The 25,605-nt window shown below is 35.2% G+C and overlaps 1 long non-coding RNA gene across 1 annotated transcript in view; it reads right to left on the reverse strand.

Moving 5' to 3' along the window:
* Positions 1-3,228: 3,228 nt before the first annotated feature.
* The window catches only part of LOC145293704 (uncharacterized), a 90,994-nt gene continuing 68,617 nt past the window's right edge, over positions 3,229-25,605 (reverse strand). Inside the window, exon 4 of the long non-coding RNA XR_013869751.1 lies at positions 3,229-4,206. This is a non-coding gene — a long non-coding RNA (uncharacterized LOC145293704). The remainder of the gene's footprint in view (positions 4,207-25,605) is intronic.

Consider the following 25,605-nt stretch of genomic DNA (forward strand, 5'->3'; position numbering starts at 1 on the left):
ATAATCGGATTGAATTGATACATTTCACTAAATAGTGTTCTTGCTTATCTTTTGAATGGCCTTGTCACAAATGATACATTCGATTGGCACAATAGAAAAAAAGACATTGTTTTGTATATTTGCTAAGAAATTGAAGAGATCCATTCTGAACACCATGTTTAATAATGGGCGACAAATGTTAACGATTGTTATATGAAACAAAAAAAAAAAATACTTATTGAAATTTTTTAGTTTTGAATTTTTAAGATGAGTGATGATTGTATTATTTGAATTAATCAGACTAATGTTCTCACCTTAAGTGTTACTTACGTAATGCTTTCGTCGACTTTCTCCAGGTATGTAAATTGCCATAGGCAAAGGGGCCTAGCTCTACGTATTTAGGTTCTAGTTGAAATTAAATTTACAAAAAATTACAAAATCAATAAAAATATCAAACAAAACACTAAATTATTTATAACAAAAAAAAAGCGGGGGTGGGGGATGGGTTAAAGCTTAATTAGATCCATTAAGCAATTATAAATTCTTTAAACTTAAATGTACGAAACAAAGGGCACCAATATTTTAAGATAAGAAAAAAAGGATAAAAATGAAAGAAAAAAAATGATTAAACTTAGAATTTAATCAAAAAATTTCCTCTTTTTTTTCTTTTTTTTTTACTTCTTTTTTATGCTTTATATCGGTTATTAAATAATAATAAAAAAAAATTCTATATGACCCCACCCCCAAATAACATCTCGTTAATGCAAATTAGAAATATCTAATGATGAGAACAATATATGCTTTTAACATATTTAGTTTATTGGTAGTCTCTTATTTTTGTAAATTGTTTTTTTTTTCTTTTTAATTTTTTTTTTTTAAGAACTTATGATTTTTGTTATAAATAATTTAGAAATAATATCCCCTAGTGTTCTGTTTGACATTTTTTTTATTGATTTTATATTTTTTAATTTTACTTCCAACTAGAACTTAAATACAGAAGTGTAGAGTTACCCCCCCCCCTTCTCTATACAAAACATTTTTTTTTTAATCTATGGCATGATATCTGAACATTACATATGTAAGTTTACCTGCTTCCAACTGAAGAAGAGATAATGTCTGGGAGAAGATTGCCTCCTGAGAGACTAGAATCATACTCCACTCTGATATAAACCCGAGGGAATTTTTCATATGCAGGATATATAATTTTATTTAACAACAAAATAAAATATATATAGTTATTAAATATTTATGGTGTATACTGTAAGTTGATAAATATATAAAAATAAGGATAAATTTTATTTTATATTTTTGGCTATTTTTCAAATGATGAATTTAAAAATATTTCTTTGTTAACTTTTCTTTAGCAACTCTATAAAAAAAGAGATAATGCCTGGGAGAAGATTGCCTTCTGAGACCGAATAGAGTTCCACTCTGATATAAGCCAGAGGGAATTTTCCATATACAGGATCTGCCAGAAGTAACTAAATGATTTTATTTAACAACAAAATAAAATATATATTATTTAATAAATATTTATGGTGTATACTGTAAGTAAGTGCAACTCTATAAAAAAAAGAGATAATGCCTGGGAGAAGATTGATTATGAAAGTTGATAAATATATAAAAATAAAGATAAAATTTCATTTATATTCTTTGCCCTGTTTTCAAACAATGAATTTAAAAATATTTGTCAACTTTTCTTTAGCAATTCTGTCAGAAATAATTATCTGTGGATAAAAATAGGTAAAAAAGAAAAAAAAATATATTTGATCGAAAAATAGACAATTTTTGTGAGATGGAAAAATGAATTTAATCGATGCAATGTATGTGAAACATTATTCAATAGACAGAATGAAATTGACACAATAAAAATAAAATAAACTTCTAAGAGAACTCAAACAGCATTTTTTTGTGATTATTTTTTTTTTAAATGTTCTAGGAAAATTATGGGGATGAGATTGACAAAAAAAAAAAGAAAAAAGATGTTATGTCAATATTTTTAGTGAAAAGTATTCAAATATTGGAGAGAAAAAATTGGCATGAAAATAGAAACTTTAAAAAACGACACAACGCTGTGTAATAATGAAAATTTGGGCTCAGACAACATGAAATACGAATGAAATATATGAGGGGGCAGGGTTCGAAGAACAAAGTTTACACCTTCTTTTTTTTATTCTTTTTTGTTCTTGATTTTTCTTTTTTGTTGTCATTTATTTATTTTTATTTTATCTTTTTTTTGAAAGAATGAGTGGCCAATGGTAAAAACATCTGAAATGGAGATGACTGAGGGAGGGGCGTGATTTAATGAAAAGTCTTTAATCTACAATAACTTTTTTCATACCGAAAGTATCGCCTGATATGTTTTAAGAGACAGGAAGACATTCATTGATGAAATAAAAAAGTATGGCAAAATGAACCTTTTTAGAAAACGGAAAGAAAGACAAACCATCAGAAAGAGAGAAAGAGATAAAGTGAGGAGGAAAAAGAAATAAAACTGACAAATGATTTAAAAAAAAAAAAAAAAAAAAAAAAAAGGACTTAAAATCTTAGTGATTTGGCCTTTTTTTTCATATAAAAAAGGTGTTTGTACATTATAATGGATATCAAAAAAAATGTGTTTTAAGTAAAAACACATGTCATGTCAACATTAGTAAAAATTACAGAAAATGATTATGTAGATCTGCTAGAAATATTTTTAGAAAGAAAACATTGTTATTATCGATCTAACATTTTTTAATTTGAAATAACGAAAGCAAAAACAACTTATGTGGAAATAGTCACAATAGATTAAACTAACAAGATTGTATAATTTGATAAATTCTATTTTTATTGTAATTATTTTTTTTTACTCTCGTCATTTTTCATATTTTTTGTAATTTTTAATAATTTCGACATGATACATAATGATGTAATAGTGTTTTTACTTGAAATCCATTTTTTTTTTTTTTATATCCAATTATAATGCACACAAAAAACAATTTCTTAATTACAAAAAAGATGGACTGGAGAACTCGCATCCCTGCTTTATATTTCAATCGATTAATTAAGTAGAACTGACATAAATGACACACAATAGAAAACTAAGAACTAATTTCCAAAAAGGGCGGCTCAAAGGGGGTTCGATGACTGTCGTTTTATTTGCAGATGTGTGACATCTTTACGTGGTCCTCTGCTTCTATCGCCTGAGGAAGATGGAACAAAAAAAAGTGTTGTAAAAAAAAAAAAAATTTAGGAGAGGACGACTACAAGTCCATTGGTGGATCAAACATTGATGAAAACATTTTATTTCCGAAAAACTAAAACCTACAATTTTTTCCGGGAGGGGTAAAAAAAAAAAAAGAAAAAAAAAAGGTACAAGTCAAGAAAATTTACGTAATGAATACATCAAATGAAAAATTTTAATTAATGATCAGGATGCAGTGTAATTGTTTGAATTATTATTTCTTTCCATATAAGGTAGACAACTTCTATTATATTCTTCAATCTACAATATGACTCATTTTAAGGTGATTATATAAAAATGTTTTATATCAAAATTGTCTGAGTTGGACTGAGTAATTTTTCATATAAATTGTAACTAAGTAATTATATTACAGGTAACATGGCACAAAAATAGATGAAAATTGGCTAGTCAGAATCAAAGCTTAATTTGTCAATTTAAATAATATTTGGGTCTGACATTAAAAATCCGGGTGACTTTTCTTAATATATTAGATAAAAGCTAATAAAATAATTCAAAAGAAGCTTTGCTTACAGTTTTATTGTTTTAAAATGAATCCATTTTTTTATAGTGCCATAAATTTATATAAAATTTTTTTTTTTTTTTTTAATTTATGCTTAACTTGAAAATATTTACTTTAAAAATAATGCTGTAATCATTCTTGATGAAACCAATGGATCAGACGATGAGTAAAACGAAAAATGACACTTCACAAAAAAGGGGGAAGGATGGGATGGGGGATCAATCACACTTAATAAAAATGAATAGAAAAAATTAAAAAAAAAAAAAAAAAGATTAATTTTTTTTCCTGCCCTGTGTTTGACAGTGGCGCAAAAAAAAAAAAAAAAATGCAGTGTTGCCAAACAAACGGCAACAAGGAGACAGGATAAAGGGTGGTTCATTTAATCGGTTCCTTCATCCTCTTCCTCCTCCTCCTCTTCTTCTTCTCCTTTACTGCTCTCGCCTCCGTCAGATTCTGCCTCTTCATCTTTTGACTTGCTTTCAGCCTGCAAAACAAAGAAATTAAAAAATTCTAATGAAATTCTAAAGACAAATATTTCAGTCATAGTTGTGAAGTTGAAAGGACTCGGACTACTATAATTAAAAGATTCCAAAATTTTCAACTCCTATAATTCCAAAATTTCTGACTTCCAAAAAATTACAAAACATCTGACTCTCCTATAATACCAAAATTAAAAAAACAGCCTCCTATAATTCCAAAACTTCCAACTCAATGTTTTTATATTTCATTAATCTTCCCTCTATTTTTATATTTCCATCCTAATGTATCCTAAGCTAGATGTTCTATTTCTCTATATCTGTAACTTAATTTCCTTCTTCTCTTCTGATGAGGCTTCAAAATGCCTAGGAATAAAGAGTGTTTATGACCCCCCTCTTTGTATATGATGTTATTTTGTTATTGAACTGATAAATAAATTCATATACACATATATTGTTTTATTTTGTCTTAAATTTCTTTATATAAAAATATAAAGGGGGGGGGCGCAGAAGTAATTATTGTTACAATAACAGAAGCCTGTTCTTGTGAGTAAATATGAAATAGGATAGTCAAGGATTCGAACTTGTGAAGCTAGATTTGGAATTGAAAATTCCAATCATAAGTTAAAATAAATACAGAATGTTATTTAAAATAAGGAATGTGGAATCGCAATTGTTTAGCTCACACAAAATAGTTAGATATGTGTTTATTGGAAAAGGAATGTAATAATGAAATTTGTTTCTGTGAAAATTAAAATAAGGAATTTAATCATCAATTGAAATTGTAAACATATTTTGTAAAGAGGTTATTCGAAAAATAGGTTACTGAACTCAGGGTCATGTAAAGTTTTGCAGCGTGACGCATGTCAAGGCAACGTGTTCGATGAGCACATGTTTAATCATGCGATGACGTGACGAGTTCTCAATATAGGTAGAGTTTTAAATGCAGTCTGGGAGAAAGAGGGGAGAAGAGCCAAGAGAGAGGTCAGAAACAGACCAAACCTTGGAAGCAGAGGTTAGAGAAGAAAAGTCAAGTAAAGAAACTTTGAATTCCTCGAGCGAAATCAGGGCCGTTCATGTAATAAAGGACGTCATCATGTGTTTTTGTATCTGCGTCGTCGTGTTATTCAACAGAAAAGGTATTGTCCATTTATGTTATAAGAATCTTGATAAAATCATCATCTAACAGATATATGTGTTAGAAAGTATATGTGTCAGGGTATAAATGTTATAGAAACACTCTCGTTCACAGAACTGTCAAAAGTATAAATATCAAATCTCCTCTCATTGTGTATTACATGCCGTTGGCTATTATATATATAAGAACTGTCAGCTCTCTTAATATATACCTCTCTATATCTCACCAATGTCTCCATCTCCAAACAATATGAACACTCCTAAGACTGTCTCTAGATCTCTTCAATGTCAAACTCTCGGTCTATCTATCTATATATCAAATCTCCTCTCATTGTGTATTACATGCTGTCGGTTCTCCTGTATTAACATGTACCCTGTCGTTATATATAAGAACTGTCTCTCTCTTTATATATACCCTGTTTATGTCCCCCAATATCACAACAAACATGAACATCTTAAGACATGTGAACATTCAACAACACGTGAACACTCCTAAGACTTTAATCTCTCACTAAGACTCTTCCTAAGATGAACAACAACAACAACAACACAGAATATACGTCATCTTAATACCACCAGTATATAACAGTATTACTGATGAGACAATTCCAATATTTTTCTCAATTCCAATGCAGTTACTGATTCTGTTCAAAATTACTTGTTTCGGATAAAATTATCGATTCCAAATCAAAAAATGCATAAAAATGAAGAATTATTTGGAGAGAGAGAGAGAGAGAGAGAGAGAGAGAGAGAGAGAGAGGGGAGGTTTTTTTTTTTTTAATTTAACAAAACTTTAAAAAAATATTTTGCATATTGTTACCAAGGTTTTGACAAACTTGTTGAAAAAAAAAATAGACGAGAGTTCTTGGATTGGTTGATGCAAAACGGCTAAAATAGGTGCAATTCAAAGAAGCTCAAGGAAAATATGGAAGGAAGTGATGAAACTGAACTTGAGAGAAAGAGGGATAAATAAGGACCTGGTCAGAGATAGGTCAGTTTGGAAGTCAATTTATTAAAGCCGTCCAACACATGTCAGCATGAAAAAATAGGTTTTTAAGTTAATATGATGATGATGAGGAGGATATTTGTCACAATAAAACAACAAAATGATGAGAAATCAGTGACTTGTACACTAGATGGATAAACCCAGTAAAACGTGCAAAAGTTATAGCCTGTTGACTTAGAATGAATGTTTTAGTCAAAGCGAAGGTTGAATATGCTTAAATTTGTGCTCATTTTTTTTGCATTAAATACTAATCTCTGTTAATCCTTATTAATCTATTACTATAATCTATTACTCAGATAGCATAACACTTCGTTTGCTGCACCTTACTATAACAAAGGGACCATACAAAATTTCAGCCAGATCGGCTCAGTAGTTTCTGGTTCAAATATCTTGGTGCCATCATTACCGCTACAGGTCAAGGGGAGGACAACATCCTCAACCGCATCGCCTTCTGTCGACTTCGATCACGGTTTTGGTCTCGAAAAGAAATGAGACTGAACATCAAAGTCAGGATCTACCAAACTTTTGCTTGTGATATTCGCCTTTATGGCTGCAAGACTTGGCCTATGCAAGCAAGTGACCTATGCAAACGGCAGGTATTCACCCATCACTGTGTATGCCGCATCCTCTGTGTCCGCTGGCAACAATTTATCCCCAACAGTACAATTCGCACTCACTACAAGATCTACTCTTTCCAAAAACCTCTCCTTGCCAGACGCCTTCATTGGTTCATCCATGCTCTTTGATAACAGGTGACTTTATTTATGAAATTAACTCACCACCACCACCAAGCTGGAAGAAACGTCATGGTGGCCAACTCAAAACCTGGCTCAGGATAGTGGAGCAGGATGCTGAACTGATTCTGGAACTTACCATTATGGGATCCGTCGCTGGAACCACAAATGGTTTGCACTCATAATGGAAGTAACCTTGGATCGCTGTGCTTGGTCAGCCAGTGTTTGGGATTTGATGAACTTTTTGGAAACAGCTGACTCAACCGACCCAGCCAGGGTGAATGCGGCAGCCATGATCATGAGAAAAATTGGAACAGACGAGGAGAAATAAATGTTTATTACTTATCTATTAAGGAATTATTTTTATGAGTAATTTGTTTAATACTAGCGGGGGGGGGGGGGGGCTTTGCGCATTCGTAAAATACGCTTAAATATGATATTTGAATTTGTTTAGATTTCGTATATATTATTATAGTCGTGATTTCAAAAGTGAAAAAAAAAAAAAATTGGTGCCATCAGCTAGAATCGAAACTGAAAGCAAAACTGTAACATTCAAAGCTGGTGATGTTACCACTGTACCAAGGTAACATACAAATAAACTGATTAAAAATAAACTAAGATGAATGTACAAAATGTATAACGTTTTTTTTTCAATTTTAAACCTTTAAAAACTATTTTAACCGACTAAAGATACACAAAAGAACGGTCCATAAAAAAATCCAATCATTTGAGGCCTCTATCTAGTGCCTCGCTGCGACTTTTAATTTCAGAAGAGATAGAGTTTGAAAATATGGAAACAGACGGACAGACATAGTGAGTTTTATAAATTAGATTATAAAACGATTTTGTACATTCTTGCACCCACACCCACAGTTCTTATTCATAAAAAAAAATAAACTTCTGGGAAATATGCCCCTCTCCCCCCCCCCACTACAAAGAAAAAAAACCCAAAAAAACTTTGTTGGGTAACTCAGCAGTAGAAGTCATTTAAGCATAGCAAATTTCTCCACCAAAATTGGTAAGGATGTCAGAGAAATTAAATTAATACTTGTTGACATCATCTGTTACTCCCTTCCCATTAATATGCTTCTGGTTGAGATTAAAATGTAGTATCTGTTCTAGTTTCAGTCTTGAGGGACAGAGACTGGGCAGACACTACCCTATCAGGCATTATCTCCAAGTTTTAGAAAATAGAATTGTTATTACGCCCCCCCCCCACACACACACATGTACATTCACTCAGCCCTTTGAGATTTTTAAATGTAGTATTTGTCCTAGTTGGAGGGAGGAGGAGGAGGAGCGTGTGATCCAGGTATTACCTCCTCGTTTTTAAACACAAAGCATTGTTGACTCCCACCCCACCCCCATACAATCTCTCACTCAGTCTTTTGAGTTTAACATGTAGTATCTGTTCTAATGGGAAAACCCTCTCCCAGGCATTATCTCCACACTTTAAATCATCATGGGGTACAACTGATCATCCTCGTTGAGCCTTTTGGTTAGATTTAAAGTATAGTATTTATTACTAGTTGGTCTTGGGAGGTCGTCCTCCCAGACATTATCTCCTTGTTTGAAAAGGGGGCTGATATCATTGGTCAAATGTCTTTAATTCCATCCTGCTAAATTCTCACTATAAATGGATTTGTGTATTAAGAAAGCCCCCCCCCCTCCCATCTTTTTTTGCTCACAACCATAAAAGCAAGTCATAACCTGGGTTGCTGGATGTTGTGCATGTTATGCCAACTAAATTTCTAACTGAGAATTTATTTGACATAATCAAACGTGTAATAATTGGCTTAGAAGATATAGGGTTTAAGGTATTATCTGTTATAACAGATAATAATGCAATAAATAAAAAAGCTTTCAATTGTATATCTCCTTCCAGTTAGAACGTCTAGCCCTCTTTTCTTCTTATTCGACTCAGTGCATATATTAAAATGTATTAGAAACAATTGGCTTGGCCAAAAAGATGAACATAAATGCATGATGTTCCCAAAGTTTTGTTATAATGGAAATCATGAATTAGATAACATCCAAAGTGCTCCATTTTCTAGTTTACATAAACTTTATGCCCTAGAATCTCAATCACTTGTGAAATATTGCTATAGGTTGACTTCAAAAGCTCTTTCTCCGACTACTTTTGAAAGGTAAAATGTTAATTTGGTTTTGCAAATTTTCAACGAATATACTATTCAAGGTTTGCTAACCTTAGGAAAACAGAAATGCTTGCCAAAATATGCAGAAATCGCAGAATACATTCAAATATTTTATATTTGGTGGACAATACTGAACGTAAAAACACCATATAAAGGTTGTTGACTTCATAATAAATATGCTAATCCACTTACATTAAATAGTGATAATTATAGTTTCCTAAATGTGTTCTGTGACTGGTCAGAAACTTGGAATAGCATTCCTGTAAGAACTGGTAAGTTAACAAAGGAAACATATACTGCTTTGCACCATACTACTTACGCAATTTTAGAATTGACTAAATATTGTATAAATGTACTGAACATGGTGTATATATTACCAGGAAAGTTTCAGACAGATAACTTTGAGGCAAGGTTTGGCCAGTATCGCCAACTTAGTGGAGATCAGTATAATATATCGATACATCAGGTGTATGAATGTGAAAAAAACTCAGAATGTTGTCAGTTTTAAAATTGAGCTTACCAATTAATACTCGAACTATTGAATTGAAAAATTTAAAAGAAACTAACTGAGATGAAATGACAAGGGAGCAAGAGTTACATGTTTATAAATTTAACATAGATGTAACAGAAGATAATGTTAATCAATGCAAGGAAGTACTTCCTGTTATATTATACTTAGCAGGTTATTGCTGTCATGCAGTTTTCAAAAAACTGAAATGCAATAGCTGCAAAAATTTAATATCCGGGAGAGAGGTTGTTGAAGAAATAGCTAAATTAAACAGCTACTTTCAGGGTATTAACAGAGGTTCTCTGCTATACCCAAATGATATAACTAATAATTTTGTCTTATATAATTATATAGTTATAAACAAACTTACAAAATGCGATTCTTTTTTTACATTCGATTCATCAGAAAAAATTAGCCATGTACTTTAAATATTTTGGCTGATCAAAATCGATTATTTCATGTTGACTCTTGTGATGAGGGTCACACTATTCAGCAAATTGAAGAAATGCTGTTATGGAGTTCATCGAATTCCCTTATAAACAATTTTTATCGCAAAGAGAATGACAATATTAGTAAAAAAAAAAAATATCAGAAAAAGAAAAATTCAAACTTTTAATTTAAATTCTACAATAGATTTTTGAATAGTTTTAATATTCAATGTTTGGAATATTTCTGCCTTAGTAACTTTGTTTATACTAACATTTGTTTGAATTAAATTTTTAACTTATTGTTTGTTATTCAGTTAAACTAATTGTTCGTTTTTCAGTTAAACCAATTTATTGTTCGTTTTTCAGTTAAACCAATTTATTGTTCGTTTTTCAGTTAAACTAATTTATTGTTCGTTTTTCAGTTAAACCAATTTATTGTTCGTTTTTCAGTTAAACTAATTTATCGTTTGTTTTTCAATTTGGATTTTTTAAATATTGTTTCTTTGATTTAAAAAATATTTATTGTTCATTTTTATTTATTTCTGTTGAATAAACTTCAGTTTCATACAAATCAAATCGTATTCCTTTTCTTTTTAAACTTCTTAACAACTTTTCTCCCTTTCAATCCGTTTTTTATTATTAGTATTTTTATTATTAATATTGGATGACTTTCAGTACAAAGTATCATGTTTATCTTTTTTAATCCAATTTTGAAGCTTTCTGTAAAAAATGTCTGCTCATTATCGACAGTCTGTGTTCCACTTATCTTGCTTGCTATGACCTATGGCGATGACGTCATTTTTCAGCTGACAGGCCATCTATGACGATGGTCACGGTAAAACCCAGTTGCGCGCGCATGGATGTATAAACATTGTTTCAGTTGCGCGTAAATTTTCCTTTCCCCACCCACGCAAATTCGGTGGATCTTAAAGGAAACTTCAGTTGTTCGTGCGGACGTCACTTAAAGCATCTTACATCATAAGGATGTTATTCTTTTCATCCAATCGGATTACAAGGAAAACAAATTTTAAAAAAATGTTTTTTTCTGACGGCCTCTCTGGAGCCGGTCGGAGAGGTATAAAAAGGGCATTTTTGCGCTTAAACGGCAGTCGACCTTTGAACACCATGGCGTAAACATCAACCCGTCCGCGTTTGGACATTAAACACGCGCGCGCTCGACAATTAATTCCTCCATACTGGATACGGACTTGCAACCCTAATGGACTTTTTATTACCCTTTTCTATCTCTCCGCTAAGTAAGCGGTGGACTTTTTATATTGTTTAATCCTTCGTAAAAAGACTGGTTATTTCTAACCAAGAACTTCCACTTTTCTACATCTTTACATTCAATCACCTCAGTCGCAGGAAGAGACTTTCAATTAAGAAGAAACTTTCTTCTCTTTTCATTCATTTACAATTTTTTAAAAAAATAATTTTTGTATTTGATTTATCTATTCGTTTCAGTCACCTTTGCTTGATTGTTTCAACTTCATTTTACACTTGATTTTATTATTATTTTTGAGTTTGTGGGATTGACACCCGTTAGCGCCACAACACCTTCTATACCTAATAGGCATCTACTCGATCTACCAACTAGAAAAATAACAGCATTGTACCGTCGCCTACCCCCAAAAGGCCTAACGGTGTTTGTAAATAAGTCCCCCTTTTTAATACTGGTGTAATAGAAAATGTAAAGTTGACCTAACAGGTTAGGAAAACATGAGAGGAAAAGAAGAAAACATGTCCAACCAATTTATTTAGTCCCCACCCCACCGCACCACGGTAGGGGTGGAGGGAGAATAAAGTAGAGGGAGGAGCATTCAGTTGTGGTACAGATAGATAGTGTCTGTAAATGAAATCAGAGCAATAGCAGTGGTTAGGGTTCATCATGAACATTTTTTCCTTAAACTTTTTGCTACCCCCCCCCGCCTCCGGAAGCTGATATCTCTGACCTTACTTCCCTCCTCTTCTAAAACTTTCCTTTTTTTCTTTTGTGAAAAGGGCAGGAGAAGACTCTATCAGAAGTAAGGTTGGAGCAATGTGGAAAATCAGATCTGCTCACTAAATGTGGAAACAAAAACTCCCTTTTTCATATTTTTTAAAATTTTTTGGTGCAGATAAAGAGTGGGGGAAATTTTTCACAGTGGATTCAGCTAGACGGGTGTTTTTCGTGAAAGATTGGCGAGGGGGGACCAGAGATTGGAGTTCAGACGAGCACCTGCTATGGAAATAACGATAAAACAAAGATAGGCTTGCAACGCCTCTTCTGTGGGAGAGAGGTTGCAGGGTAGAGAAAAGGGCATCCCCCACTAAGCCTATTTTGTACTCTGTCAAGGCAGGATAGGCTGTTTTTAGCAGCTCCTGCCCAGATATGGCAGCAGTATTCCATCCTTGGACGTACTTGGCTTTTATATAGATAGAGAATTGCATCAGTAGTGAGATATCTTCTGGAGCGGTAGAAGAATCCCACCATCTTTCCAACGACCTTGGCAACAGACTTGATGTACGTGTTCCATTTCAGATCAGGAGTAAAGGTCAAACCCAGAAGCTTGTCAAAACACGGGGCTTCTCCCAGACGAGAGCCATCCATTTCAATTGATGCCAGATCGGGATCAGAGCGTTGATGATGTAAAGATAGGAGTTTGGTTTTAGATGAACCACGCACTCGAGATCAGAGGAGAGAGAATCAGAGAGAACTTTGTCATTTACAGCCTTTGATGTGTTGCAATAGATGGTTGTGTCATCAGCATAGATGTCAACGAATGATTTAAGTATGTGTTTAGGGAGGTCATTGATGTAGATCAGGAAGAGAGTTGGGCTCAGCATTGACCCTTGAGGGACTCCAGCATTAATACTGCAGGCCTCTGATTTTTGTCCATCGACCACTACTCTTATGAGCCTATCGGAGAGAAATGATTTAATGATTGAGAAAACATTTCCAGTTATACCGTAGCTGGAAATCTTGTGAAGTAGGCCCTTATGCCATACCTTGTCGAAGGCCTTTGATATGTCAAGAGCAATTGCCCTAGAAAGGAAGCCTTTGTCAAGAGATTCACTAATCCTGTGAGATATAACCATTAGCACATCTGCGGTAGATCTTGCAGAACGGAAACCATATTGTGTGTCACTAAGAAGATTGTTTCTGCTGAGGTGGTTTACTATTTCTCTATTTAATATGGATTCCAGCAACTTACTCATAACACACAAGAGGTTTATTGGTCTGTACTGAGAGAGAGATGACTTATCACCTGAATTCTTAAATACAGGGCATACTGATGAGGTTTTCCAGGGAGTCAGAAAGCACTTCTCCTTAAGGCAATGCTTAAACAGTTTCGTAAGTATGGGAGCAAGTTCTGGTTGAAGCTTTTTTAACATTATAATTGGGATGCCGTCAGGGCCAGTTGCTTTACTGGAATCAAGGTTCTTGATTAGCTTGGCGACGTCATGCACAGATATTTGTATGTTACCTAGTGTGTTCTGTGTTATAGGAGGAAATATGGGGAGTTGATGGCCTTCGTCGCACAGAGTAGAATTAGCTGCAAAGTTCTTTGCAAATAGTTTGGCCTTGTCTGATGCTGACGAGATGACCTCTGGTCCATTGATAATGGTTGGGATAGAACGCACATTTCTGTTCAGGATCCTATTTGTTATTTGCCAAAACTGGCGGGAACCAAGCTGCTGATCAGCTACCTTGGATTTAACAGACTGGGCATATAGCTCTCTTGCATTTTTTATAACTCTTTTACAGTGGTTGCTGGCATTCCTGAAAGCAGCTTTAGTCTCAGTGCATCTATTACGTTTGTAGTTACAGAAAAAGTGATTTCTGCACGCGATAGTAGCAGCACATTCTGGGGAGAACCATGGCTGGTTGTTAGGTTTTTGTTGGAATTTTTTAGATGGTGTGAATCGATCTATGCCCACAATTAACCATTCGGTTAGATCTGATACTATAGAGGACACATCCTTTTTAAACATGGAATGCAGAGGTAAATCAGATATGAATGTACGGAAGCTGTCCCAGTCAGCCATAGAGTATCGGTATACAGTACGGTGGAAGGGTACGTCTGGGGACTTATTATATTTCATTTTCATCTTAACTGATACGACGGAGTGGTCGGAGGATCGTAGAGGAGAATGAACGGAACATGAACATAGCTCAGGGGAAGTTGAGAGAAAAAGGTCTAGGAGGCTTGCATATTGACCAGTAGTATCGGGCACACGGGTGGGTTCGCGAACAATCTGAGTGAGGTCATAAGCAATGGCAAAATCATGACAAAACCTCCCCTCGTTGTCTGTCTTATTTGAATGGGTCAGCCATTCCACGTTATGGACATTATAAACTGAGAAGGTTGTTTAGTTCTCTTCCACTGCAAGAACTTAGACACTAGGGTCAGAAAGTGGGATTAAGAAGTCAGCGCCTCAGAGGAGAGGCACTCTGGCCTGCAAAACGTGTCTAGGCAGCATCGTCAGCATTCTCCAGTGAGGACACCTCAGGTGATTAGCAATGAACTAACCCCTTCTCAAAGAGAGAAGGCAAGGCCTGGGAGGGTGGACCTCCTAGAACTGCACAGAACTAAACTCCCACTGCAAAATCAACAGAGACCAGATCATTACAGGAATGGGCTAATCTCTGTTGATTTTGGGGGCCCGGGATAAAAATACCATGTTATAAGCTGTGAAGTCCCGTTGTAATGTTCCACAACACTGTGATGATTTGTAATGATAGCAGTGATTTGGAAGAATTTAATTATTTAAGAGGGCAGCTTAATAAGAATTTGTTATATTACACTTGAAAGCGAGCATGTTGTAGTTAACTGGGAAGCGGTCCTGCGGTATTGTGTTCCAGTGACAAGCAGTTCTAAGAAAGGAACTTTACTCATGGTATTTTCGTTTACAACAGCCCTAGCATGCATGTCTGAAAGCACAACACATGTCTGAGGACGGAAGATTTTTCCCGAAATATAACACAGATACTCCACTTGATACAAGTAAGAATACAATATATGTAAAATATGTATAAAAAAAAAAAATAAATAAATAAATGCATATATTTTTATTTAGTTTTAGGAACAGATAGTGAGTAGGGAGAATTGTTGGCAGTTTTCCAAAATATGACACCACCCCCTAAAAAAAAAAAAAAAAAAAGATACCACTCCCTCATGCTGTATGAAAAAAATCAACTTGTTTATTTATTGATTTATGAGACATCTCTTTCTGTCTTTTTAATCAATGTTTGATTTTATTTTTATGCTAGCAGGTCGTTAAAATATGCTTAAATATGATATTTTGATTAATGATGAACAAAAATCTCACATTACAAGGGCGTTCGAAAAGTAATGCCTCCTATTTTTCATCCCACCTGAATGGATCAGAGAGGATTGCAAATTGCATTTTTATGTTTACTGAACTTATGCATTCATGAGCTGAAAGTTTCATCTCTCTGTTGCAGATATTGACAGTATGAGACTAAGAAATCAACTCCTGTCATGGACGTGGGTCAGAATCAGAGATGTATCATTGAATTCCTGGCAAAAGTGCATTGAGAATGGTAGTGCAAAAGGTGCTCGTTTTAATGGTATCACTCCTGTCTTTGTAGCTCTTCAACTTTTTGAGTTAAAAAAACAGGAGGCTCAACTTTTGGAATGACCTTCATAAAACAGACTGCACAATTTATTTTTTTAAATTTTTATGAGACACGTTAGTTAGGATACACGCACCCTCTCAATGTTAAGATTTAAAAAAAAAAATTTTCCCTCATATTAAAAAACAAAAATAAAGAAAAATCTGTATAATATATGTACTTATGATGAAACAAAAATATCATATTCCAAAAATCATATAAATTGATTTGGTAGTTTTATTTTTAAAAAAGAAAATCAAATTTTATGAATAACCGAGGAGCGACTGTTTTGCCTACCATATTGAAAAAAATATATCAAGAAACAAAGGGAGATAACTCAACAATAATTCAAACTTGCAAACCAACAACCCCACCCCAGCTTTCTTTTATGTTCCTTTGTTCTATTTCCTCCTTTTTTTTTAGTGTCCCATATTGTAATACCTACGAATTCCCATTTATTGCTTAAAAATGATTTTCTTCATAAAAATAGAACTACTTGATCAAGTTATATGATTTTTGGAATGTGATATTTTAGTTTCATAATGGGGTATGTACCTCATATATGTTTTTCCTTATGTTTCTTTACTATATGGGGAATTCTGGACATGAACCAAAAAAATAATAATGTGCCCATGTTACTCACCATGTTGCTGAGAATATATATTCCAAAATACAAAGACTATTGGATATTCGTAACTGAGACTTATTTTTGACATTTTATATTATTCAATTTTTGGAGTGGCGTCAATTTGTCCGTGTCATACAATGGATCTATCCTAGATAATCCATTCCAATCCACTCAGCATAATCACTGTGGACACACCGGTTCTTGCTATTCACAGGCAATATGAACTGAAACAAATTGAGGACATTGCGAAGGCTGCTGCAAAGAAAGTGGGTTCCCTCTATCAAGCTAGAAAACTACTCACACCTTAGAGTATCCTGTACCTCTATAAGGTCACCATTCGCCCATGCATGGAGTATTGTTGCCACGTCTGAGCTTGTGCATCTACGACTAGCTTCTCCCTCCGGGATAGAGTCCAAAAAAAAGAGTCTTCAATCTATTAGGTCCCACTTTGTCAACTAAGCTCCAACCCCTGTCCCATCACCACAATGCTGCATCTCTGTGCCTTGTCTGTTTTACAAATATTTTAATGGAACATGCTCTGATGAACTCATTGCACTTGTGCCCCCTCGACGTACATATCCCCAACAAACCTGCTTAGCAATAAAATCTCACCCCTTCACTGTTGAGGTCTGTAAATGCCAGAAAGTTTTCTACTCTAATAGTTTTTTTTCCCTCAAACAGCTAGGCTTTGGAATTCCCTTCCTGCTACTTGCTTCCCTGGTTGTACTGATTTGCAGAAGTTTAAATGTAACGTAAACTAACATCTTTTTAATCTTTCCTAGGCATGGTCCTAAATAGTAGCCCCTTACATCCAAATGGCAATATGTTTGTTAGGGGTGAACGTGAGAAAAAAAAAATCACTAAAGTAAAGCAATGTCAAGCCTGGTCATTACCAGATGGGTGACAAATCTGGAATTACCAGATGAGTGACCAATATGGGAAAACCAGGCGCTGTATGTAAGGGGTCATCAACACCTCCCTGCAAAAGTTGCAAAAACCTAACATCGTCATCTTCCCTAACAGGGATATATACATGTGACTGGAGACCACTTGTGAATTTCATACTTCCATGAAACTTCCTCCTCTGGAAGAAGCCAGTTAAACCACAGTAGGATTAGTACCACAGCTTCATTTCATTTCACCCCTTTTGTGTCTGTTGTGGAGAGTGCTTTATATTATGATATATAGCTATTCATATTTGAGTATTTATACGAAGAGTGCTCAATGGATTAGTAGAGCTTTGTAACAATTCATTAGTATTGAAGATTTGATATCTGTCTGAAGCCGGACCAAAACTTTTAATGTTTAATTCAGTTTACAATTCAGACTAATATTCTATTTTTTAATTTTAATTTTATTTTTTTAATGGCGAATAAGTTGTAGTATCTGTTCTAGTGTCATAATACCATCTTCCCAGGCATTACCTCTTCCTTTAAGAGTTATAGTGCAATATCCATTCTATTGTCATTATACCATCCCCCTAGACATTATCTTCTCCTTTAATTTTAGAGGAGGGGGGATATACTGTAGTATCTGTTTCATGGTTATACCATCTTTCCAGGGATTACTTTCTACTTTAAGTTGGCTGGTGTAGTATCTATTCTATTATCATTAAACCATCCTCCCAGGAATTACCTTCTTTTTTTTCTTTATAAGTAGGAATAGTGTAGTATCTATTCCCTAGTGATGATATCTTCCTAGGGATGACCTCCTTTTTTGTGTGTGTAGAGAGTAGGTCACTATATGTTCTGAAACTATTCTCCTCTTTTTGGGGGAGTGTAGTGTAGTATTGATTTATTCCTCATGATATAATCCATCCAGGCATTACCTCCTCCTTAGGAGAAGGGGTAGTCTATTCGTTATATATATATACTAACAAAACTTATCGATAATAATAAAACAAATGGTTGGATCACTCTATTGCTCCAGTTGGCATCTCACTGCTGATGCAATTCTCTACCTGTATAAAAGCCAAGTACGTCCTAGAACGTACTGTTGCCACATCTGGGCAAGAGCTGCTAGAAGTGCTTATTTTGTCATGACAGAGTTCAAAATAGATTTTTTAGCTTAATAGGGGATGCTCTTTTCTCTTCCCGACAATTTCTTTCTCACAGAAAAGATATTGCGAGCCTGTCTCTGCTTTATCATTATTTTCATGACAAGTGCTCACTTGAGCTCCAATCTATGGTCCCCCCTCGTCAAACTTTCATGAAAAACACTCATCTATCTGAAACCACTATCAATAATTTCCCCACTCTTTATGTGTCTAAACCTAAACGTAGATTCCATGAACAAAGTTTCTTTCTAAGAACTGCATGCCTCTGTTCCATTTGTCTGCTTTCTAGCTGACTACAATATGGTCGTCTTCAAGTCCAACATAAACAAGTTCTTGATGAGTCGTCCTCTTAAGGTTCCAATTTACCAAATTTCCACTAGTAACGGTTGCTACGATATTTTCCCATTAACTAGCGTACACTCATTAACCATTATCCTCGGGTGGCCTCCAGACCTTGATAAATGGTGAGTCCTTTGTAAAAAAGAAAAAAAAAAACTGATGTTTTTTTCTATGAAGACTTTCACTTATCTCCAAACATGGCATTTTTACTCTTACCCCCTCAACCCTCCCTGGGATGCGTGTCTGTGGAGGGAGGAAGGGTTACATAGTAGCATCTCTGTTACTGTTACATCCAACGCATATAAGGTTTCCACATAAATCCTTTTTTTGTGTGTGTGTGGTGGTGGGGGGAGGGGTTAAAAATATGTTGGGTCTGAGATGGTAGGAGGGAATGATGTTGATGTTTGGGGATAAGATGAGGATACATCCCTTTTGACATCTGAGCCTGTGATGTACGTTTCTTATTGTTTCCCAGGCTTCCTTCTTAAAGAATTTGTTCTTATCTTACCACAAACACCATTTTGTTGTGCAGTGTGTTTGTGTATGTATGTATGTCTTGTGCAGTGTGCATGTGTATGTGGTGTATGTATGTGTGTATGTCTTGTGTGGTGTGCATGTGTATGTGGTGTATGTATGTGTGTATGTCTTGTATGGTGTGCATGTGTATGTATGTGTGTATGTCTTGTGTGGTGTGCATGTGTATGCGGTGTGTGTATGTGTGTATGTCTTGTGTGGTGTGCATGTGTATGCGGTGTGTGTATGTGTGTATGTCTTGTGTGTATGTCTTGTGTGGTGTGCATGCGGTGTATGTATGTGTGTATGTCTTGTGTGGTGTGCATGTGTATGCAGTGTGTGTATGTCTTGTGTGGTGTGCATATGTATACGGTGTATGTATGTGTGTATGTCTTGTGTGGTGTACATGTGTATATGTCTTGTGTGGTGTGCATGTGTATGTGGTGTGTGTATGTATATGCGGTGTATGTATGTGTGTATGTCTTGTGTGCATGTGCATGCGGTGTGTGTATGTGTGTATGGCTTGTGTGGTGTGCATGTGTATGCGGTGTATGTATGTGTGTATGTCTTGTGTGGTGTGCATGTGTATGCCGTGTATGTATGTGTGTATGTCTTGTGTGGTGTGCATGTGTATGCCGTGTATGTATGTGTGTATGTCTTGTGTGGTGTGCATGTGTATACTGTGTATGTATGTGTGTATGTCTTGTGTGTTGTGTGCATGTGTATGCGGTGTGTGTATGTGTGTATGTCTTGTGTGTTGTGTGCATGTGTATGTGGTGTATGTATGTGTGTATGTCTTGTGTGGTGTGCATGTGTGTATGTCTTGTGTGGTGTGCATGTGTATACGATGTATGTATGTGTGTATGTCTTGTGTGGTGTGCATGTGTATACGATGTATGTATGTGTGTATGTCCTGTGTGGTGTGCATGTGTATGTATATGCGGTGTATGTATGTGTGTATGTCTTGTGTGGTGTGCATGTGTATACGATGTATGTATGTTTTTATGTCTTGTGTGGTGTGCATGTTTATGCGGTGTATGTATGTGTGTATGTCTTGTGTGGTGTGCGTGTGTATGTGGTGTGTGTATGTCTTGTGTGGTGTGCATGTGTATACGATGTATGTATGTTTGTATGTCTTGTGTGCATGTGTATGCGGTGTATGTATGTGTATGTCTTGTGTGCATGTGTATGTGGTGTGTGCATGTGTATATGTCTTGTGTGGTGTGCATGTGTATGCGGTGTGTGTATGTGTGTATGTCTTGTGTGGTGTGCATGTGTATGCGGTGTGTGTATGTGTGTATGTCTTGTGTGGTGTGCATGTGTATGCGGTGTATGTATGTGTGTATGTCTTGTGTGGTGTGCATGTGTATGTATGTGTGTATGTCTTGTGTGGTGTGCATGTGTATGCGGTGTGTGTATGTGTGTATGCCTTGTGTGGTGTGCATGTGTATGCGGTGTGTGTATGTGTGTATGTCTTGTGTGGTGTGCATGTGTATGCAGTGTATGTATGTGTGTATGTCTTGTGTGGTGTGCATGTGTATGCGGTGTATGTATGTGTGTATGTCATATGTCTTGCATAAATATGGCATAATCAAGCTAACACACCAGTTATTGGATCACCAAAGTTAATCAAAGTTGAGCTTGGCTTGTACCAAATGGGTGACTATTTGGAAATTTCAGTTACAGTATGTGCTCTCTGCTTATCCCGGCATTGTTTCCAGTTGTCTTGAACCTCCATTTACCACTGGTATTTAACAACACCGACTCAGGAGAAGTGTGGTTAGAGATTACGCAACTCGTGCCACAAAAATTCCACATGCAGGCACCGTTACAGTAGTCTGACTAAAGGAAGCTACTATGTCCTGTGTAGTGCGTGTACGTATGTGTATGTATATGCTGTATGTTTGTGTATCTTTATATAATGTTAGGCATGTGTATACGTACACATATTTCTATGTGTAGGATTCAATATCAATTTCATAACCCAGATGCTAATCACAAGGGGTCCAAATGTGGGCTATATCTACAGTAGAACCCCGGGATACGGTGGCCTTAGGAGGATGCATTTTTTTTTCAGGTTACATTGTGGAATACTGTGTTTTTCCAAGCCCCTGGTTACGGTATTTGCCCCCCCCCCTTATGGTGTTATTTATTATGTTATTAAATACTGTATTGTATTTTGTTACTAATTTTTAATGCCGTATCTCGGGGTTCTACTGTAGTTGAATTTAGTTTTTAAGCAAAGAGGAGGGAAGAAAACTCCTGGATAAAATTTCAAATACTTGTGATATTTTAAAAAATTTTAATAATGCATATAAAACATCAATTAATAAATATTCACTCAATTTCAATTCCTTTGGAGCATTTAAAATTTTTTCCAGGGGGGGGGGCATAATATTGGCACAACTTTCCATTCAAAAATTCAAATATTTCAGATCTACATTAAATTTGATTGCAAGTCATTTGACACCGAATGGTCAAGGTTCACTCGGCTTAACATTCACAGGCAATATGAACTGGAACAAATACATTGAGGACATTGCAAAGGCTGCTACAAAAAAGGTGGGTTCCCTCTATCAAGCTAGAAGACTACACACACCTGAGGGTATCCTATACCTCTACAAGGCCAACATTCGCTCGTGCATGAAGTGCTGTTGCATCTACCAATAGACTCTCTTTCTTGAATTGTCTTCAATGTAATAAGTCCAGCTAGACTTTGAAATTCCCTTCCTGCTACCTGCTTCTCTGACTGTACTGATAGACAGAAGTTTAAATGTAACATAAACCAACATCTTGTTAATCTTTCCTCGGCATGGTGCCAAATAGTAGTCCCTTACATCCAAGTGGTTAATATGCTTCGTTAGAGGTAAATAAGAGCAAGAAAAAAAAAACTCTCAAATTTAAGACATTTTGTAAAATCCAAATTATATAATGAATTTTTTTTTTTTTTTTTTTTACAAGGAGGTTACTACATATCAAGACCCGGAGGCTACTTGAGGATAAGAGTAAATGTGTGTATTGTACTCATTGGGACAGTAGTGTAATAATCATTTGTGGTGGAAATTTGGTATAATTAGATTATTTACGAGGATGGTTCAATAAGAACTTGTTTATGTTGTACTTGAAGACGACAATATTGTAGTCAGCTGGAAAGCAGACCACTGGGACAGAGTTCCACAGACGGAAAGTTCACGGAAAGAAGCTTTGTTGATGGAATCCATGTTTAGGTTTAAGCACTGATAGAGAGTGGGGGAATTTATTGATAGTGATTTTGGCTAAACGAATGTTCAAATTCGTAATCACGATTCTAGACTAGAATTATTATCATTATATCCTGATTTTAATTTTTATAAGGCGACATAAATGTGGTACAAAACTGATTTGTTTGGGAAATTAATTTTACCTGTCCTAGGACGGGTATTCTTCTAGTGTGTGTGTGTGTGTGTATGTGTGTGTGTAGGAATATTGTATCTCCTGTCTTTGAACATTTGATGATGCAATAAATCCAAAAGTAAAGCCTCAAAATTTTTTTCAACTCGGAAAGTCGAAGAGCTACGAAGACGCGAGTGGTACCATAAAAATGAGCCACCTTTTGTGCTCCAGAATTTATTTTTATACAGAGCCACCAACATTCTCAATGCACTTTTGCTAGCAATGAACGATGGCTATACATGGGCATCCGGAGCGTGCTTTACTATAAGAGGGTTGTACTAAAATTAAAGCCTCCTATTTTTTTTAACTTTCAAAAATTTTGTGGTGAATCTTGATGCGAGTGATGAACATGACGGTAGATTCCATCAGGATATTTCAGCGATAGAGAAACGTTTTAAAGGAAAATGGAACCCTGGCATATTGGTAGATTACTACTGAAATATGAAAAGGGAGGATGATGACACTCAACACAATGATAGATGTTATTTAAACTGACAATTCTGTTTTTTTTTTTCATTTATAACCAACTGGGGGGGGGAACACAGTGAAATGTTATTTGATGCCAGTGCACTTATTGATTCGTGCTATTTTTAAATAGTACTTTCGAGTTTAATTAAAGTTTTACGATACCTGTTTTTATTAAATTGTTAGGTGAAAGTACAGAATAGGTACACAACACCCTCCCGTCTCCATGTTAAGAATGGCTTTCTAAATAATGTCATTATTTCAGCACGGCTCAATAAGTGCATGAGTACCTCTTATTTTCTTGAATAAAATAAAAACTACTCGACGAAACACTACTATTTTTGTTTTCATAATTATTCTTTATTCAAAAATAAAAATTTCAATTGTTCAAAACATGTTTTTTTCCCAAAACTTATTGGGATTTTTTTTTTTAATTACCATATTTTTCATGAACGTGCTCTAAAAATGTTTCAAAATTATCTAATATTTTTTCACTTTTCATGTTATAAGCCTATCTATACATGGCCTCATCAACATGAGACCATTTCAGTTAATACGAGATCAGTAGGCTTCAATATTGTTGGTGCAAACACCAGTAAGCAGATCCACAAAATTTTGTGAATGGTTTATAGTCCCGTAAACATAATTAAACTTGAAAATAATATTTAAAAATAGCGTGGATTCCATTTTCACTTTCACCAATTTTCCTGTTAATAATTATATAAACTCTGGTAAAAAAAAAAAAAAAAAAAAAAAAAATTCATCCCCCCCCCAAAAAAAAACACATAAAATCATAATAACGAAAATCATGCGCAAATTTCTAGCCAAAATATATCAAAAAACAAAAAAAACAAAAAAAAAACTAGGTCACACACGCATAAATAATAACTTCTCCCTCAATCGAACAACGTACAACATCGGAGCCGATGCATATTTCGCTACAGGGATAGCATTCGTGTACATCCGCCCTTTTTCTTTATATTTTTTAATATATAAAATAACTCCTGAAATTGATTGTTATTAATTTCATGGCGCAATTAATTTATGGTTAAAATATTTGTTTTGATATCTATTTTCAATGAAAAAAATTTTACGAAAAAAATCTAATCGTTTTCGAAATTCCCTTAATTGTATTTCCACTTTTTCGCTGTATCAGATTTTTTCGCTACACAAAAACTCCCGATTATATAATGGTATATTTCAAAACAACAATTCCACAGGAATCAGAATCGGAATCGTACTTGGTATCGGAATCGTTAATCAACATTTTCCTGGAATCGGAAAAAATTTAGGAATCGTCCCAACACTAATTATAATACTTTTCTATGGTTAAAATTTTATGACAATTGGTAAAAAAAGAACCTATATTTTCAAACCAATAAAATATGCCCAAATTTCTATATATAGTGTCCTGGCAGGCCATTTTAGTTTTGCTGATTTGGTTGTCTCCCCTGTGACCTTGCCTAGCCACTAATATATATGCAAAAAAAAAAAAAAAACCCCAAAAAAAACCAAAAAAAAAACCCTGAAATAATTTTTCATGTTAATCAATTAATGATCCCTATAATAAAATACGGCACAATCACGTTGACACACCGGTTCTTGTTAAATCACCAAGTTAAGCAACGTTGAACCTGACCAGTACCAGATGGGTGACCATTTGGGAAGGCGAGGCGCTGTATGTACCAGGAGGTAAAATACAAGGTTGAGAAACTGGCGTGGTCTATCCTTCTCTTGAGGGTAAATGGGACTCTCTTAAGCTGTGGTAGGCATCCCGTCTAGTGAAGGCATCCTGATAAAAAATACACTTGATAGCCCTAGCGAAGCATCAAGTATTCAGCTACCGACAAGATTTGAATTTTTTTTTTTTTTTTTTTTTTTATTACATTTTCACACCAAACAAGGCAAATTGCCACTTTGGTGTAGGGGGCTACTATCAGGGGCAACAACTACTGGGGTACTATGTAGGGATTTGGGCAGCAAGGTGTCGGTTCACGTTACACTTGAACTTCTGCACGTCAGTACTGTTGGGGAAGCAGGGACCTGGAATGGAAGTCCAGAGTCTAGCGGTTCTCGGGAAGAAATTATTGAAGTAAAAAGATCTTTTACATCCAGAGATCTCTACAGTGTGGGGGTGGGATTTAGCAGCCTGTCGGGTTTGTCGAGGGTGCTCACGTCGTGGGGGCACAAGTGATTGCAGTTCATCAGAGCATTCACCACTAAAATACTTGTAGAAAAGGCAGAGGGATGCAACATTTCGTCGATGGGACAGAGGCTGAAGCTTAGATGCCAGTTCAGGGCCTATCAGGTTTGCGACTCTCTTTTGAACCTTGTCAAGGAGCGAGAGACTAGTAGCAGATGCACCAGCCCAGATGTGGCAGCAAT

This window comes from Euprymna scolopes, chromosome 15, assembly GCF_053919585.1.
Source record: "Euprymna scolopes isolate OS-2025 chromosome 15, ASM5391958v1, whole genome shotgun sequence".
NCBI lineage: Eukaryota > Metazoa > Mollusca > Cephalopoda > Sepiida > Sepiolidae > Euprymna > Euprymna scolopes.